Here is an 18,249-nt window from a genome sequence, read left to right on the forward strand (position 1 = left end):
TTCCAGCACACCCCTGGAGGAAATAATATGTGAGTTTGGTCACAGGGGTGGCAGTAGTAAGAGAAACGTTCCCAGTGCTGCCCTCACCCAGGGAAACTGCACTGGACTGCTCTCTAGCAGCACTGACCTCTCCGGCAGAGGAAGAGGAGAGCAGTCAGTGATTGCCTGGCTATTGCAGTGTGCAGGACACAGCTGGAGAAAACCACTTCCTTCCAGCAACACCAAGAGTATTGAGGTGGGACCTCCATGACTGGGGGGAGGGAGGAGATCTGGAAAGAGGCAGATAAGGGATTTGCTTCCTGCTGACTGTACTCAGCAAGACATCCACCCATGAGCCTCTGGAAGTACCATGCCTGGTACCACCCCACTGACTCCACAGGCCTGTGGGCAAGGTTCAGATGGCTAACCCTGCCCTTCCCCCTATTCAGCTGCTTGCTCTTAGCGTACTTTCCTGAGTGCAGCAGCAAAAGAGCTCCTGTAGACAGAGGGTGCAACCGGAAACAGACCATGGTCTGTGGGCAAGGGAGAAACTATCTTCTGAAACATAAGAGAGGTCACAGTAGCCTGCCTGGTGACTTGTAAGAACTCGAAAAGTTATAAAAACTTAAGGATCTTGCCAAAAGAGAGAGAAAGTATAGTAGAACAGGTGTACCAACACCCTATATAATACAGTACAACCCCATATAATAAAGACACCACCAAATAGAATACCCCATCTGAAGGCAATAAGCAAAGATTTAAGAGGGGGTCAGCTCCTTCAGATGTGAAAGTAGCAGCACAAAACTATGAAGAATGTTTAAAATTAAGGAAACATGCCATCACAAAGAGAAAATAATATTTTTCCAATAACCAAACTCAAAGATGCTAACTTTGTAATGTCACTGATAGAATTCAAAATAACTGTTTTGTAGAAACTCAATGAGCTATGAGAAAACTCAGAAAGACAGTACAATGAAATCTTGGGGGAAAATACATGATTGAAATGAGATTTTCCCAAAGATATAGAAATCATAAAAAAGAACCAGAGATTCTGGAGTTGAAGAACTCAATGAATAAAGTAAAATATGCAATAAAGAGAATATGAAGTAGAGTGGAGGAAAGGGTAGAAATAATAAGTGAAATAGAGGGCAGGGGTTTTGAAATAATCCAGTTAGAAGAGAAAAAGAGAAAAAAGAATGAAAAAGGATAAAAAAGCCTAAATGATCTATGGAATTTCATCAAAATTAAAAACATTAGAATAATTGGGATTTCAGAAGGAGAAAAGATGGAGAAGTGAACAGAAATGTGTTTAAAGAAATCATACCTGTTAAATTCCTAAACCTGGGAAGAGAATTGGACATCTTAATTTACAAAGCCAGTAGATCACCCTATTATCTCAATGCAGAAAGACCTTCTCCAAGACAGGTTATAATGAAACTGTCAAAAATCAAGGATAAATGTAAAATACTAAAAAAAAATCTTGTAACCTACAAAGGAGCCCCCATTAGGCTATCAGTGGATTTCTCAACAGAAACCCTACAGGCCTGGAGAAAGAGGAATAACATATTCAAAGTACGGAAAAAAAGAAAAAAAATTTACCAGCCAAGAATACACTATTTCACTAAATTATCCTTCACATATGAAGGAGAAATAAAGTATTTTCTAGATAAACAAAAGCCGAGGGAGTTCATCACCACTAGACCTGCCTGCAAAACATGCTAAAAGGAGTCATTCAAGCTGAAATCGAACGATGCTAATATGCAACATGAAAATATAAGAAAGTTTATAACACACAGGTAAAGATAAACATACAGTCAGATGTAGAAAACGTTAAATCTGTAATACAATGGCCACTTAACTGTAGTATAACGTCAAACGAAAAGAGTATTCAAAGTTACTATAGCTACTATAATGTGTTAATGAATACACAATATAAAAGAGGTAAATAAGACATCAAAAAAAGGGGGGGACAGAGTAAAAGGGTGAAAAGGGTGAAGATTTTTTTTTATTTTGTGGAAAGACAAGCCAAAGCAACCTGAAAAGAGCAGTCTGGGGGTCTACAACCACAAACTTGTAGAAGGGAGTACAGTTACATGTCCATTTGACAGAGTGTCAGTCAAGAGGCTTACTCAATACTTGCTCAGTTTCCTCTTCAGGTTGAAACTAAAAAGGTAGACTTCAGGATGCCTGTGATGTCTTTGATATCCAAACACACTTATTTCAGGAAGGAGGGCACCTGGAGTCAACTTAATTGAGGGAATCCACTTAATTATTAAAATAAATATTTATGCTGAGAGCCACAGATATTCCATTCACGTTCTAAGCAGTTGAGTTGGTAAAGATCTTGTTCCCATTTCATAGGAAATAGATTACATTCAATTACTCCTCATAACAGCCAACTGGAAGATTATTCCATTGCTTTTGAAGCACTGGTTGGATTGGCATCTGTGATGATAGCCAAATAAATGAGGTTTCTGTGTAACACACACTGGTACTGGACACACTCATTCACCAGACCCTTGTTCTGATACTCCATGATACAGCAGATCATGATACAGCTAGTATCATGATACAGCTAGTCATTCTCCTCCAGGAGCTGCTGGATTGTCTCCTGATTAACTTCTGCCTTGCCTCTCAGCCAGTCCAGTATGAAGGTCACTGACAGGTTAGAACCTGGCCTCAGGCCCTGCAGACCTGTGAGCATCTAGACCAGAGCTGACCAGCAGCTAAAAGGGTAAAGCTTTTATAGACAGTCGAAGTTAAGTTGCTACCAGCTTACAATGGACTGTTTAATCTGTAAGATATCTTCTGTAAGCCTCATGGTAACACAAAGCAAAAACCTAGAACAGATGAATAGAAGATAAATGAAGAAAAAACATCATACCAGCACAGAAAATCACCCATTTACAAAGACAGGCAGAAACAGAGGGAAAATATGAAACAATGAAAATACAAAACAATTAATAAAATGGCATTTGTAAGTCCTCCCATATCAATAGAAACTCAATGTAAATGGATTGAATTCACCAATCAAAATGCACAAAGCAGCTGGATGAAATAATAAACAAAACCCAAATATAAAATTCCTACAAAAGACTCACTTATAGGCTCAAAGAAATGGGTGAAAAAAAAATTCCATGCAAGTGAAAACCCAAAGAAAGCAGGGATAGTAGTACGTATATCAGAAAAATTAAACTTTAAGCCAAAAACTGTAAAAAGAGACAAAGAACGTCATCATATAATATAAAGGGGTCAATCCATCAAGAAGATATAACAGTTGTAAATATATATACATCCAACATAGGAGCACCTAAACATGCTAAGTAAACACTAACAGATGTGAAGGGAGAAAAAAACAAAGATATGTAAGAGTAGGGGACTTTAATACCCATTATCAACAATGGATACATCACTTTCCAGACAAAAAATCAACAAGGAAACGATGGTCTTGAATCATACATTGGACCAAATGGATTCAACAGACATTTTTAGAACAATCCATCCGACAAAAGCAGAATACAGTTTTTTCTCAAGTGCACTTGGAACATTCCCCAGGATTGACCATAAAATAGGGCATGAAACAAGTCTTACAAAATTAAAGAAAATTGAAATCATATCAAGTATCTTTTCCAGTTACAATAGATTGAAACTAGAAATCAACAAGAAGAAAGATGGAACATCTATAAATATGTTGAAATTAACACTCTCCTGAACAACCAATGAATTAAGGAAAAAAATCAAAACCAAAAATTTAAAAATCTCAAAATCAATGAAAGTGGAAACACAGCATACAAAACCCGTAAGTTTTTGTCTCAAACAGCAGTTTTGAGAGGGAAGTATACAGTGATAAATGCATGTAATTAGAAAATAGATCTCAGATTAAAAAACCTAACTTTACACCTCAAGGAACTAGAAACAAAAGAACAAACGAACCCCTAAGTTAGCAGACGGAATAAAATAACAAATATCTGAGCAGAAATACATGAAATAGAGACCAGAAAAAGCAATAGAAAAAAATCAACAAATCTAAGAGCTGTTGTTTTTTTTAAAATAAAATCAAAATTGACAAACATTTAGCTAAACTAAGAAAAAAAGAGAAGACTCAAATAAAATCAGAAATGAAAGAGGAGGCATTACAACTGTTACTACAGAAACACATAGAATCTTTTTTTAAAAACATCTTTATTGCAGTATAATTGATTTACAATGGTGTGTTAGTTTCTGCTGTATAAAAAAGTGAATCAGCTATACATAAACATATATCCCCATATCACCTCCCTCTTGCGTCTCCCTCCCACCCTCCCTATCCCACTCCTCTAGGTGGACACAAAGCACAAGGTGATCTCCCTGTGCTATGTGGCTGCTTCCCACTAGCTATCTATTTTACATTTGGTAGTGTATATATGTCCATCCCACTCTATCACTTCGTCCCAGCTTAACCTTCCCCCTCCCCATGTCCTCAAGTCCATTTTCTACGTATGCAGCTTTACTCCTGTCCTACCCCTAGGTTCTTCAGGAAAAAAAAAATTTTTTAAAGATTCCATATATATGTGTTAACATACGGTACTTGTTTTTCTCTTTCTGATTTACTTCACTCTGTATGACAGACTCCAAGTCCATCCACCTCACTACAAATAACTCAATTTCGTTTCTTTTTATGGCTGAGTAATATTTCATTGTATATATGTGCCACATCTTCTTTATCCATTCAACTGTCGATAGACACATAAATTGCTTCCATGTCCTGGCTATTGTAAATAGAGCTGCAATGAACATTGTAGTACATGACTCTTTTTGAATTATGGTTTTCTCAGGGTATATGTCAAGTAGTGGGATGGCTGGGTCATATGTTTGTTCTATTTTTAGTTTTTTAAGGACCCTCCATACTGTTTTCCATAGTGGCTGTATCAATTTATATTCCCACCAACAGTGCAAGAGGGTTCCCTTTTCTCTACACCCACTCCAGCCTTTATTGTTTCTAGATTTTTTAATGATGGCCATTCTGAATTGTGTGAGGTGATACCTCATTGTAGTTTTGATTTGCCTTTCTCTAATGATTAGTGATGTTGAGCATTCTTTCATGTGTTTGTTGGCAATCTGTATATCTTCTTTGGAGAAATGTCTATTTAGGTCTTCTGCTCATTTTTGGATTGGGTTGTTTGTTTTTTTGATATTGAGCTGCATGAACAGCTAGTATATTTTGGAGATTAATCCCTTATCACTTGCTACGTTTGCAAATATTTTATCCCATTCTGAGGGTTGTCTTTTTTTCTTGTTTATGGTTTCCTTTGTTGTGCAAAAGGGTTTAAGTTTCATTAGGTCCATTTGTTTATTTTAATTTTTATTTCCATTTCTCTAGGAGGTGGGTCAAAAAGGATCTTGCTGTGATGTATGTCATAGAGTGTTCTCCCAAGGTGTTCCTGTAAGAGTTTTATAGTGTCTGGCCTTGCATTTAGGTCTTAATCCATTTTGAGTTTATTTTTGTGTATGGTGTTAGGAAGTGTTCTAATTTCATTCTTTTACATGTAGCTGTCTAGTTTTCCCAGCACCACTTATTGAAGAGGCTGTCTTTTCTACACTGCATATTCTTGCCTCCTTTCTCAAAGATACAGTGAACATATGTGTGTGGGTTTATCTGTGGGCTTTCTATCGTAATCTCTTGATCTATATTTCTGTTTTTGTGCCAGTACCATAATGTCTTGATTACTGTAGCTTTATAGTATAGTCTGAAGTGTGGTATCCTGATTCCTCAAGCTCCTTTTTTCTTTCTCAAGAGTGCTTTGGCTATTCGGGGTCTTTTGTGTTTCCATACAAATTGTGAAAATTTTTGTTCTACTTCTGTGAAAAATGCCATTGGTAGTTTGATAGGGATTGCATTGAATGTATAGATGCTTTGGGTAGTAAAGTCATTTTCACAATGTTGATTCTTCCAATCCAAGAAAATGGAATATCTCTCCATCTGTTTGTATCACCTTTAATTTCTTTCATCAGTGTCCTATACTTTTCTGCATTCAGGTCTTTTGGCTGCTTAGGTAGGTTTATTCCTAGGTCTTTTACTCTTTTTGTTGCAGTGGTAAATGGGAGTGACTCCTTACTTTCTTTTTCAGATTTTTCATCATTAGTGTATAGGAATGCAAAAGATTTCTGCGCATCAATTTGGTATCCTGTTACTTTACCAAATTCATTGATTAGCTCTAGTAGTTTTCAGGTAGCATCTTGGCATTTTCTATGTATAGTATTTTGTCATCTGAAAACAGTTACAGCTTTAGTTCTTCCTTCCAATTTGGATTCCTTTTATTTCTTTTTCTTCTCTGATTGCTGTGGCTAAAAATTCCAAAACTATGTTGAATGAGTGGGCAACTTTGTCTTGTTCCTGATCTTAGTGGAAATGATTTCAGTTTTTCACCATTGAGTACCATGTTGGCTGTGGGTTTGTCATATATGGCCTTTATTATGTTGAGGAAAGTTCCCTCTATGCTTACTTTCTGCAGGGCTTTTATCATAAATTGGTGTTGAATTTTGTCGAAAGCTTTCTCTGCATCTATTGAGATGATCACATGGTTTTTCTCCTTCAACTTGTTAACATGGTGTATCACATTGATTGATTTGTATGTATTGAAGAATCCTTGCAGTCCTGGGAAAAACCCGAATTGATCATGCTGTATGATCCTTTTAATGTGCTGTTGGATTCTGTTTGCTACTGTTTTCTTGTGCTGTTGGATTTTTGCATCTATGTTCATCAGTGATATTGGTCTGTAGTTTTCTTTTTTTGTGACATCTTTGTCTGATATTGGTATCAGGGTGATGGTGTCCTTGTTGAATGAGTTTGGGAGTTTTCCTTCGTCTGCTATATTTTGGAAGAATTTGAGGAGGATAGGTGTTAGCTCTTCTCTAAATTCTTGATAGAATTTGCTATGAAGCCATCTGGTCCTGGGCTTTATTTTTTGGAAGATTTTTAAACACAGTCTCAATTTCAGTGCTTGTGACTGGTCTGTTTATATTTTCTATTTCTTCCTGTTTCAGTCTTGGGAGGTTGTGCTTTTCCACGAATTTGTCCATTTCTTCCAAGTTGTGCATTTTATAGGCATATAGTGCTTGTAGTAATCTCTCATGATCCTTTGTATTTCTGCAGTGTCAGTTGTTAGTTCTACTTTTTCATTTCTAATTCTATTGATTTGAGTCTTCTCCCTTATTTTCTTGATGTGTCTGACTAGTGCTTTATCAGTTTTGTTTATGTTCTCAAAGAACAAGCTTTTAGATTTATTGATCTTTTCTCTTGTTTCCTTCATTTCTTTCTAATTTTTTCTTTTTTATAACATCTTTATTGGAATATAATTGCTTTACAATGGTGTGTTAGTTTCTGCTTTATAACAAAGTGAATCAGTTATACATATACATAAGTTCCCATATCTCTTCTCTCTTGCGTCTCCCTCCCTCCCACCCTCCCTAGCCCACCCCTCTAGGTGGTCACAAAGCACCGAGCTGATCTCCCTGTGTTATGCCACTGCTTCCCCCTAGCTATCTATTTTACATCTGGTAGTATATATATGTCCATGCCACTCTCTCACCCTGTCACATCTTACCCCTCCCCCTCCCCATATCCTCAAGTCCATTCTCTACTAGGTCTGTGTCTCTATTCCCATCTTGCCACTAGGTTCTTCATGACCTTATTTTTTTCCCTTAGATTCCATATATATGTGTTAGCATACTGTATTTGTTTTTCTCTTTCTGACTTACCTCACTCTGTATGACAGACTCTAACTCCATCCACCTCACTACAAATACCTCCATTTCGTTTCTTTTTATGGCTGAGTAATATTCCATTGTATATCTGTGCCACATCTTCTTTATCCATTCATCTGATGATGGACACTTAGGTTGCTTCCATGTCCTGGCTATTGTAAATAGAGCTGCAATGAACATTTTGGTACATGACTCTTTTTGAATTATGGTTTTCTCAGGGTATATGGCCAGTAGTGGGATTGTGCACCATGAAACAAAGAGGCAAGAAAAAGTCTCTTGCCTCTTCGGCAGCTGCAGACATTTTCCTGGACTCCCTCCCGCCTAGCTGTGATGCACTAACCCCTTCAGGCTGTGTTCACGCAGCCAACCCCAGTCCTCTCCCTGGGATCCAACCGAATCCCAAACCTCAGCTCCCAGCCCCCGCATGCCCCGGCGGGTGAGCAGACAAGCCTCTCAGGCTGGTGAGTGCTGCTCGGCGCTGATCCTCTGTGCAGGAATCTCTCCGCTTTGCCCTCCACACCCCTGTGGCTGCACTCTCCTCCGTGGCTCTGAAGCTTCCCCCCTCTGCCACCTGCAGTCTCTGCCCGTGAAGAGGCTTCCTAGTGTGTGGAAACCTTTCCTCCTTCACAGCTCCCTCCCACTGGTGCAGGTCCCATCCTTATTCTTTTGTCTCTGTTATTTCTTTTTCTTTTGTCCTACCCAGGTACGTGGTGAGTTTCTTGCCTTTTGGGAGGTCTGAGGTCTTCTGCCAGCGTTCAGTGGGTGTTCTATACGAGCAGTTCCACGTGTAGATGTATTTCTGATGTATCTGTGGGAAGGAAGGTGATCTCTGTGTCTTACTCTTCCGCCATCTTGCCCCTTCTGCTCTCATTTATTTCTGATCTGATCTTTTTGAGTTCTTTCCTTCTGCTAACTCTGGGTTCTTTTGTTCTTTCTCCAATTGCTTTAGGTTTAAAGTTAGGTTGTTTATTTGAGATGTTTCTTGTTTCTTGAGGTAGGATTGTATTGCTATAAGCTTCCCTCTTAGAACTGCTTTTGCTGCATCACATAGGTTTTGAGTTGTTGTTTTTTCATTGTCATTTTTTTCTAGGTATTTCTTGATTTCCTCTTTGATTTCTTCAGTGGTCTCTTGGTTATTTAGTAGTGTATTATTTAGCCTCCACGTGTTTGTATATTTCACAGGTTTTTTTCCCTGTAATTGATATCTAGTCTCATAGCATTGTGGTTACAAAAGATACTTGATGTGATTTCAATTTTCTTAAATTTACCAAGGCTTGATTTGTGACCCAAAGTATGATCTATCCTGGAGAATGTCCCATGAGCACCTGAGTAGAGAGTGTATTCTGTTGTTTTTGGATGGAATATCCTATAAATATCAATTAAACCCATCTTATATAATGTGTCATTTAAAGCTTTTGTTTCGTTTTTATATTTTCATTTTGAATGATCTCTCCATTGATGAAATTGGGGTGTTAAAGTCCCCTACTATGATTGTGTTACTGTCTATTTCCCCTTTTATGGCTGTTAACATTTGCCTTATGTATTGACGCACTCCTATGTTGTGTACATAAATATTTACAATTGTTATATCTTCTTGGATTGATCCCTTGATCATTATGTAGTGTCCTTCTTAGTCTCTTGTAGTCTTTATTTTAAAGTCTATTTTGTCTGATATGAGAATTGCTACTCCAGCTTTCTTTTGATTTCCATTTGTATGGAATATCTTTTTCCATCCCCTCACTTTCAGTCTGTATGTGTCCCTAGGTCTGAAATGGGTCTCTTGTAGACAGCATATATATGGGTCTTGTTTTTTTACTCATTCGGCCAGTCTGTGTCTTTTGGTTGGAGCATTTAATCCATTTACATTTAAGGCAGTTATCAATATGTGTGTTCCTATGAACATTTTCCCAATTGTTTGGGGTTTGTTATTGTAGGTATTTTCCTTCTCTTGTGTTTCCCACCTACAGAAGTTCCTTTAGCATTTGTTGTAAAGCTGGTTGGGTAGTGCTGATTTCTCTTAGCTTTTGCTTGTCTGTAAATGTTTTCATTTCTCCATTGAATCTGACTGAGATCCTTGCTGTTTAGAGTAGTCTTCATTGTAATATTTTCCCTTTCATCACTTTAAATATGTCTTGCCACTCCCTTCTGGATTGCAGAGTTTCTTCTGAAAAGTCAGCTGTTAACCTTATGGGGATTCCCTTGTAGGTTATTTATTGCTTTCCCCTTGCTGCTTTTATTATTTTTCTTTGTATTTAATTTTTGATAGTTTGATTAATATGCATCTTGTTATGTTTCTCCTTGGATTTACCCTGTCTGGGACTCTCTGCACTTCCTGGACTTGATTGACTATTTCCTTTCCCATATTAGGGGCGTTTTCAAGTATAATCTCTTCAAGTATTTTCTCAGACCCTTTTCTTTTTCTGGGACCCCTATAATTCAAATGTTGGTGCATTTAATGTTGTCCCAGAGGTCTCTGAGACTGTCCTCAATTCTTTTAATTCTTTTTCATTTATTCTGCCCTGCATTAGTTATTTCCACTATTTTATCTTCCAGGTCACTTATCCCTTCTTCTGCCTCAGTTATTCTGCTATTGATTCCTTATAGCGAATTTTTAATTTCATTTATTGTGTTGTTCATCATTGTTCGTTTGCTTTTTAGTTCTTTTAGGTCCTTGTTAAACATTTCTTGTATTTTCTCCATTCTATTTCTGAGATTTTAGATTATCTTTACTATCATTACTCTGAATTCTTTTCAGGTAGACTGCCTATTTCCTCTTCATTTGTTTGGTCTGATGGGTTTTACCTTGCTCCTTCATCTGCTGTGTGTTTTTCTGTCTTCTCATTTTGCTTAACTTACTGTGTTTGGTGTCTCCTTTCTGCAGGCTGCACGTTCGTAATTCCTGTTGTTTTTGGTGTCTGCCCCCAGTGGGTATGGTTGATTCAGTGGGTTGTGTATGATTCCTGCTCGAGGGGACTGGTGCCTGTGTTCTGGTGGATGAGGCTGCATCTTGTCTTTGTGGTGGGCAGGACCACGTCTGGTGGTGTGTTTTGGGCTGTCTGTGAACTTATTATGATTTTAGTCAGCCACTCTGCTGATGGGTGGGGTTGTGTTCCTGTCTTGCTAGTTGTTTGGCATAGGGTGTCCAGCACTGTAGCTTGCTGGTCATTGAGTGAGCCTGGTCTTAGCTTTGAGAATGGGATCTCTTAGAGAGTTTTTGCCATTTGATATTATGTGGTGTTGGGAGGTCTCTGGTGGACCAATGTCCTCAACTCGGCTCTGCCACCTCAGAGGCTCAGGCCTGACACCCAGCTGGAGAACCAAGACTCTGTCTGCTACCTGCAGGTCTTCCTAAAGCCAGGCCGCCTGCAGCAGCCTGACCAATGGAATATTCAAATTGGAAATGTTGCCTTAGCACTGGGTGCTAGAGGAGATCTCCTTTGCTCCATACCAGAAATACAAAAGCATGGACAGCTCCCTTATATGTTCTAAAGACTTCTGACAAGGGCAAAAATTCAATTCAATGGGGGGAAGGAAAGTCTTTTCAACTAACAGCAGAGAAATAATTGGCTATTCATATGGAGAATCTTGATCTTTACCTCTAATGTGTGGTTTTTATTAATCTGAAGTGACTCCTCCACTGTCTCTTTCCCTTTCTGTCAACTGAAGCAGAAGACTCTGAACCTTTAGAACTGGGTAGTACTCCTCAACATTGTCGAGGTTTTCAAAAATGAGGAAAGTGTGAGAAATTGTCACAACCAAGAGGAGCCTATGGAGACATGAAGACTAAATGTAATGCTTTATCCTTGGCTTCCTGCAGCCGCCTGGGCCCACATCCCTTGCAAGCATTGGCTCCTGGGCCCAAGGTTTCCAGATACCCAGAATGGGGAGGGGGCAGAAATACATAGAATCTTAAGAGACTATTGTGAATATTTATATGCCAAAAAATTGGATAACCTAGAAGAAATGGATAAATTTCTAGAAATATACAACCTACCAAGACTGAATCAAGAAGAAAAGGAAAAGCACAATAAGCAAATAATAAGAAGGGGATTGAATCAGTAGTCAAATACCTCTCAACACAGAAAAGCCTAGGTCCAGATAGCTTAACTGGTGAATTCTACCAAGTGTTTAAAGAAGAATTAACACCAATCCCTCTCAACCCTTTCCAAAATTGAAGAGGAAGGAACACTTCCAAACTAATTTTCTGAGGCCAGATTATCCTGATACCAAATCCAGATAAGGACACTACAATAAAAATATAGACCAATATCCCTGATGAATATAGATGTAAACATTCTAAGAAATATTAGCAGACCTAATTCAACAACACATTAAAAGGGTTATACATCATGGCCAAGGGAGACTTATCCCTGGATGCAAGGATGGTTCAAAATATGCAAATCAATCAATATGATATACCACATTAATAATAAAGGATAAAAGCCATATGATCATCTCCACAGATACAGAAAAAAAAAAACATTTGGCAAAATAAAATATTCTTTCTTGATTAAGACCCTCAACAAATTGGGTATAGAAAGAACATACCTCAACATAATAAAGGCCATATATGACAAATCTACAGCTAGCATATTCAATGGTGAAAAATTCAAATCTTTTTCTCTAGGATCAGGAATGAGATCAGGATGCCCACTCTTATTCAACATAGTACTGGAAGTCTTAGGTAGAGCAGTTAGGGGGAAAAAAGAAATAAAAGGAATCCAAATTGAAAAGCAAGAAGTAAAATTGTGATTATTTGCAATGATGTGATCTTATATATGGAAAATCCTAAAGACTCAACTAGAACACTTGGAATTAATCAATGAATCAGTAAAGTTGCTGGATATAAAAATCAACATACAGAAATCAGTGGTGGTTTTATACACTAACAAAGGAACAGCAAAAATTAAATAAATAAATGTATCTCATCGATCATTCACAACAGCATCAAAAGCAATAAAATACTTAGGATCTAATTTAACCAATGAATAAAAGATCTATACAATAAAATCTACAAGACCTTGATGTAAGAAATTGAAAAGATGCAAACAAATGGAAAAAATATACCATGTTCATGGATCAGAAGATTTAATATTGTAAAGTGTCCATTCCACCCAAAACCATCTATTGATTTGATACAATCCCTATCAAAATTCCAATAGCATTTTTCACAGATATAGAAAACACAATCCTAAATTTTGTATAGAAACACAAAAGATCCCAAATAAGCCAAAGCAATCCTGAGAAAAAACAAGGCCAGAGGCATCATACTTCCTGATTTCAAACTAGTATACTAGAAATCTATAGTAATTAAAACAATATGGTACAGGATAAAAGTAGACCTTAAGGCCAATGGAACAGAATAATGAGCTCAGAATTAAACCCCCACATGTATGTTCAACAAATGAAAAGCCAAAAAAACAGTCAGTGGGGAAAGGAGAGTCTCTTCAACAAATGGTGTTGGGAAAACTGGATAACCACATCCAAAAAAATGAAATTGGACCCCCATCTTACACCACTCACAAAAAAATAACTCAAAATGGATTAAAGACTTGAACATAAGACCTGATACCATGAAACTCCTAGAAGAAAACAGGGAAGAAAATCCTTGACATTGGACTGGCAGTTATTTTTCAGATATGACACCGAAAACTCAGGCAACAAAAGCAAAACTCAACAAGTGAGACTTCATCAAAATTAAAAACTTCTTCATAACAAAAGGCACTATGAAGAAGCAGCAACCTGCAGAAATGAAACAGCAACCTACAGAATGGGAGAAAATATTTGCAAAACGTTTATTGGATAAAGGGTTAATATAGAAAGTATATAAAGATCTCATACCATTCAATAACAATAAAATAAACAATCTAGTTTTAAAAAATGGGCAGAGGAACTAAACAGGCATTTTTCCAAAGAAGACATCCACATGGCCAACATGTAACCTGAAACACACCTGTTAGAATGGCAGTCATCAAGAAGAGAAGAGTTAACAAGTGTTGGCAAGGATGTGGAGAAAAGGGAACACTTGGGCAACATTGCTGGTGGGAATGTAAATTGGTTCAGCCACTATGGAAAACAGTATACAGATTCCTCAAAAAAATTAAAAATAAAACTACCATATGATCCAACAGTTCCACTTCTGGCTATATATCCAAAGGAAATGAAAACAGAAGTTTGAAGAGCTATATACACTCCCTTGTTTATTGCAGCATTATTTACCATAAAGACATGAAAATAACCTAAGTGTCCATCAATGAATGAATGGATTAGAAAGTTGTGGTATATTTACACAATGGAATATTATTCAGTCACAAGAAAAAAGGAAATCCTACCACTTTTAACAACATGGATAGACCTTGAGGACTTCATGTTAAGTGAGATGTCAGACAGAGAAAGACATATACTGTATGATATCACTTAATATGTATAATCAAGAGAGCCAAACTCATAAGAACAGAGAGCTGAATGGTGGTTACCAAAGGCTGGGGGTGGGGGAATTGAGGATGGGTTGTTTAAGGGGACAAACTGAGAAGTAGTAGATAAGTAAGTCCTGGGGAGCCAATGCAGAGCATAATAATCATAGTCAACAGTACTCTGTTATAAACTTCAAAGTTGCTAAGAGACTAGACATTAATTTTTCCCACCACAAAAAAGAAATGATAATTATTTGATGATATGGGTGTGCCAACTAATGCTAAGGAGGTGATCATACTGCAATATATAAATGTATCAAATCAACATGTTGCACACCCTAAACTTACACAATGCTATATTTCAATTTTACAAAATGAACACTTTGCCTGGAGATATTTTCCCTACTCAAGGCATGAGATATTTCTTATTTCAGGGAAAAGACTGAAATCTCCTCTACCAATTTAGGCACTTTTATCTTAAGTAGTTACCTGTGTGTGTGTGTATGTGTGTGTGTGTGTGTGTGTGTGTGTCCATTACTGACATGCTATCATCAGGTTATTTTGTGAGGTCATTGAGCTGCTCTTACTTAGGAAAAAATTATGTTAAAACGGGGCAATGTTTGATAATGCATATGAAGTTTAACAAATGAGGGAGGGACTTGGCATTTCCTAAAATGAACCAGACAGTTCAGAGAGCAGCAGTGGAAAGGAAAGAGCACAGTATATTTTGGGAACATGTCCAGTGCTTGCCAAGTGCCTTAATATGTGTGTGGAAGGAACACGATTGAACCTTAAATATCAGTTACCATTTTTCTTTATAAAGAGGCATGCTCATGCTTCTTTCATTTCTTGCAATAAAAGGCACTGAGCCTATAGGTGGACACAAAGTACCGAGCTGATGTCACTATGCTATGTGGCTGCTTCCCACTAGCTATCTATTTTACATTTGGTAGTGTATATATGTCCATGCCACTCTCTCACTTCCTCCCAGCTTACCCTTCCCCCTCCCCAGGTCCTCAAGTCCATTCTCTATGTTGGCATCTTATTCCTGTCCTGCCCCTAAGCTCTTCAGAACAATTTTTTTTCTTTTTCTATATTCCATATAAATGTGTTACCATATGGTATATATTTTAATTTTTCTAACTTAATTCACTCTGTATGACAGTCTCTAGGTCCATCCACCTCGCTACAAATAACTCAATTTCATTTCTTTTAAAGGTGAGGTGATATTCTATTGTGTATATGTGCCACATCTTCTTTATCCATTCATCTGTCGATGGACACTTAGGTTGCTTCCATGTCCTGGCTATTGTAAATAGAGCTGCAATGAACATTGTGGTGAATGATTCTTTCTGAATTATGGCTTTCTCAGGGTATATGCCCAGTAGTGGGATTGCTGGCTCGTGTAGTAGTTCTATTTTAGTTTTTTAAGGACCCTCCATACTGTTCTCCACAGTGGCTGTATCAATTTACATTCCTACAAACTGTGCAAGAGGGTTCCCCTTTCTCCACACCCTCTACAGCATTTATTGTTTCTAGATTTTTTGATGATGGCCTTCTAACTGGTATGAGGTGATAACTCATTCTACTTTTGATTTGCATTTCTTTAATGATTAGTGATGTTGAGGATCCTTTCATGTGTTTGTTGGCAATCTGTATATTTTCTTTGGAGAAATGTCTATTTAGGTCTTCTGCCCATTTTTGCATTGGGTTGTTTATTTTTTTGATAGTCAGCTGTATGAGCTACTTGTACATTTTGGAGATTAATCCTTTGTCAGTTGCTTCATTTGCAAATACTTTCTCCCATTCTGAGGGTTGTCTTGTTTATGGTTTCCTTTGTTGTGCAGAAGATTTTAAGTTTCATTAGGTTCCATTTCTTTATTTTTGTTTTTATTTCCATTTCTCTATGAGGTGGGTCAAAAAAGATCTTGCTGTGATTTATGTCAAAGAGTGTTCTTCCTGTAGTTTCCTCTAAGAATTGTATACTGCCTGGCCTTACATTTAGGTCTTTAATCCATTTCGAGTTTCTTTTTGTGTATGGTGTTGGGAACTGTTCTAATTTCATTCTTTTACATGTAGCTTTGCAGTTTTCCCAGCACCACTTATAGAAGAGGCTGTTTTTTCTCCATTGTATATTCTTCCCTCCTTTATCAAAGATAAGGTGGCCATATGTGTGTAGGTTTATCTCTCGGCTTTCTATCCTGTTCCATTGATCTATATTTCTGTTTTTGTGCCAGTACCATATCATCTTGATGACTGTAGCTTTGTAGTATAGTCTGAAGTCAGGGAGTCTGATTCCTCCAGCTCCGTTTTTTTCCCTCAAGACTGCCTTGGCTATTCGGGGTCTTTTGTGTCTCCATACAAATTTTAAGATGATTTGTTCTAGTTCTGTAAAAAATGCCATTGGTAATTTGATAGGGATTGCATTGAATCTGTAGATTGCTTTGGGTAATATAGTCATTTTCACAATATTGATTCTTCCAATCCAAGAACATGGTATATCTCTCCATCTCTTGGTATCATCTTTAATTTCTTTCATCAGTATCTTACCGTTCTCTGCATATAGGTCTTTTGTCTCCTTATGTAGGTTTAATCCTAGGTCTTTTATTCTTTTTGTTGCAGTGGTAAATGGGAGTGTTTCCTTAATTTGTCTTTCAGATTTTTCATTATTAGTGCATAGGAATGCAAGAGATTTCTGTGCATTAATTTTGTATCCTTCTACTTTATCAAATTCATTGATTAGCTCTAGTAGTTTTCTGGTGGCATCTTTAGGATTCTCTATGTATAGTATCATGTCATCGGCAAACAGTGACAGTTTTACTTCTTCTTTTCCAATTTGTATTCCTTTTATTTCTTTTTCTTCTCTGAGTGCTGTGGATAGGACTTCCAAAACTATGTTGAATAATAATGTTGAGAGTGGGCATGCTTATCTTGTTCTTGATCTTAGAGGAAATGCTTTCAGTTTTTCACCATTGAGAATGATGTTTGCTGTGTGTGTGTCATATATGGCCTTTATTATGTTGAGGTTAGTTCCCTCTATGCCTACTTCCTTGAGGATTTTAATCATAAATCAGTGTTGAATTTTGTTGAAAGCTCTTTCTGCATCTATTGAGATGATCATGTTTTTTATCCTTCAGTTTGTTAATATGGTTTATCAATTTGATTGACTTATGTAAATTGGGGAATCCTTGCATTCCTGGGATAAACCCCACTTGAGCATAGTATTTGTTGAGGATTTTTGCATGTGTGTTCATCAGTGATTTTGGCCTGTAGTTTTCTTTTTTTGTGACATCCTTGTCTGGTTTTCATATAACGGTGATGGTGGCCTCATAGAATGTGTTTGGGAGTGTTCTTCCCTCTGTTATATTTTGGAAGAGTTTGAGAAGGATAGGTGTTAGTTCTTCTCTAATTGCTTGGTAGAATTCGCCCGTGAAGCCATCTGCTCCTGGGCTTTTGTTTGTTGGAAAATTTTTGGTCACAGTTTCAATTTCAGTGCTGTGATTGGTCTGTTTATATTTCCTATTTCTTCCTGGTTCAGTTTCGGAAGTTGGTGCTTTTCTAAGATTTTTTCCATTTCTTCCAGGTTGTCCATTTTATTGGCATATATAGGTGCTTGTAGTAGTGCCTCATGATCCTTTGTATTTCTGCAGTGTCAGTTGTTACTTCTCCTTTTGCATTTCTAATTCTGTTGATTTGAGTCTCTCCCTTTTTTTCTTCATGAGTCTGGCTAATGGTCTATCAGTTTTGTTTATTTTCTCAAAGAACCAGCTTTTAGTTTTATTGATCTTTGCTATTGTTTCCTTCATTTCTTCTTCATTTATTTCTGATCTGATGTTTATGCTTTCTTTCCTTCTGCTAACTTTGTGTTTTATTTGTTCTTCTTCCTCTAATTGCTTTAGGTGTAAGGTTAGGTTGTTTTTTTGAGATTTTTCCTGTTTCTTGAGGTAGGATTGTATTGCTATAAACTTCCCTCATAGAACTGCTTTTGCTGCATCCCATAGGTTTTGAGTCATCATATTTTCACTATCATTTGTTTCTAGGTATTTTTTTTTATTTCTTCTTTGGTTTCTTCAGGGATCTCTTGGTTATTTAGTAGAGTATCATTTAACCTCCA

The 18,249-nt window shown here is 37.2% G+C and overlaps 1 protein-coding gene and 1 pseudogene across 1 annotated transcript in view; one reads left to right on the plus strand and one right to left on the minus strand.

Annotated features, from left to right (window-relative positions):
* The window catches only part of KHDRBS2 (KH RNA binding domain containing, signal transduction associated 2), a 720,740-nt gene that overhangs the window by 545,834 nt on the left and 156,657 nt on the right, over positions 1–18,249 (plus strand). The window lies entirely within an intron of this gene.
* On the minus strand, positions 2,387–2,683 carry LOC132374232 (SS18-like protein 2; annotated as a pseudogene).

This window comes from Balaenoptera ricei, chromosome 11 (assembly GCF_028023285.1).
Source record: "Balaenoptera ricei isolate mBalRic1 chromosome 11, mBalRic1.hap2, whole genome shotgun sequence".
Taxonomy (NCBI): domain Eukaryota; kingdom Metazoa; phylum Chordata; class Mammalia; order Artiodactyla; family Balaenopteridae; genus Balaenoptera; species Balaenoptera ricei.